Source organism: Triticum dicoccoides, chromosome 4B (genome assembly GCF_002162155.2).
Source record: "Triticum dicoccoides isolate Atlit2015 ecotype Zavitan chromosome 4B, WEW_v2.0, whole genome shotgun sequence".
NCBI classification, from domain to species: Eukaryota; Viridiplantae; Streptophyta; class Magnoliopsida; order Poales; family Poaceae; genus Triticum; species Triticum dicoccoides.
In genome coordinates this window covers 480,364,572-480,366,617 of record NC_041387.1, presented here as the reverse complement: position 1 = coordinate 480,366,617, position 2,046 = coordinate 480,364,572, and positions in this window count along the sequence as shown.

Here is a 2,046-nt window from a genome sequence, read left to right as displayed (position 1 = left end):
GTCAATCCGCTCCGCTGTCTCCACATAATCCTGATCAGATATGCACAATTACTTAAGACTCCCCCACGAATACATTGGGAAGAACGGAATCCGGTGGTAGTCAGAAAACTCACCGGACAAGGAGGCCGTGCGGCATGAAGTCCACGGTCCTCGGATATGGGAGGAGGTACTTCGGAGGCCTTGAACAGCGCCTTCCATGCATCTTTGTGCTTCATGCCATAGAGCTTTCAAAGCGTCTAGTGTTCGGTCGGGATGAACTCCCACAGATTAAACACCCGCCTTTGGCATGGAAGAATCCGGCAAATGAGCATGACCTGGATCACATTGATAAGCTTAATGTTCTTGTCCTTCATATTCTTGATGCCGTTTTGGATTCCGGCCAGCTCCGCAGGTTCGCCCCTGGCCAGGCCCTTCTTTTCCCAGGAGGTGAGCCGCATGGGGGTTCCGGATCGGAATTCGAGGGCCGCCGCCCAGTTGGCGTCGCGCGGCTCGGTGATGTAGAACCACCCCGATTGCCACCCTTTCATGGTCTCCGCAAAGGAGCCGTCAAGCCAGGTGACGTTAGGCATCTTGCCCACCATGGCCCCTCCGCACTCCGCTTGCTGGCCACTCACGATCTTCGGCTTCACGCAGAAGATTTGCAGCCACAAGCCAAAGTGAGGCTGGATGCGGAGGAAGGCCTCGCATACGACGATAAACGCCGAGATGTTGAGGACGAAGTTTGGGGCTAGATCGTGGAAATCTAGCCCGTAGTAGAACATGAGCCCGCGGACGCAGGGATGAAGCGGAAATCCCAGTCCACGGACGAAGTGGGCGAGAAACACGACCCTCTCGTCGGGTCTCGGGGTTGGAATGACTTGCCCGTCGTCCGGTAGCCGGTGCGCTATGTCTGCGGCCAAGTATCCGGCCGCCCGAAGATTCGCGATATGGTTCTCCTTCACGGTGGAAGCCACCCACTTGCCTCCTGCTCCGGACATATTCAGCTGTGCGGAGAAGACATGGACTAGGATGCTGGAGCTCGAGGAGTCAAGGATGAGCAAAGGAGGAGGAAGGCGTGGGCAAAAATGGGGATCCTTTATCCCTTTATAGAGGCGACAAAAGCGGTGCGCCTCCTCACTTGCCCGTTGAGAATCAAGCGCCACGATTGATGGCGCGGTGGGATTACCCATACCCGCATTGATGAGAATCCCGTGGTAAGGGGACACAATCTCTGCTTTGACAAGACGTGTCAAGGAAACCGCCTCGCAATATGCATTGTGGCTGGTTGTGGGAAAACGGTTCGAATAATGACCCGACCTGTAACGCCCCGGATCCGATGCGCCAGGTGTCTGCCAGTTATTCGCCGTCGTTGCCATGTCATTTGCTTGCGTGTTGCATTTTATCATGCCATCATGTGCATTGCATTGCATACGTGTTCGTCTCATGCATCCGAGCATTTTCCCCGTTGTCCGTTTTGCAATCCGGCGCTCCTATGTCCTTCGGCGTCCCCCTCTTCTCCCTTTTCGTGTGTGGGTGTTAAACGTTCTCGGAATGGACCGAGTCTTGCCAAGCGGCCTTGGTATAGCACCGGTAGACCGCCTGTCAAGTTTTGTGCCATGTGGAGGTCGTTTGGTACTCCAACGGTTAACCAGTAACCGTAAAGCATCCTTCTCCTTGCAGCCCAACACCCCGCCAAAGTGGCCCAAAACCCATCTAACTCCCCTCCATGCTCTCGGTCGTTTGATCACGATCGCGTGGCCGAAAACCGCTCCTCATTTGGACTCTCCTACCTCCTCCTACCTATATATTTGTGCTCCTCCTGGATTTTTCGCAGTCCAAACCCTAGCTTCGTCCTCCTCGCGCCGCCGGACATGTCCATCCGCGTCGGACATGTCCGCCAGCCACGTCGCTGCAGCCAATCAGGAGCCGCCACATCATCATCGCCGCCGTCCCGTCCAACCCGTAGCCGACACGTCGCCCCAGCTCCTCCCCACCGCGCCTTCTCTCTCCTCCGCCAGCCGTCGCGGCCCGCGGGGCCCGAAGCGGGCCCGCGCGCCGCCGCCGCCG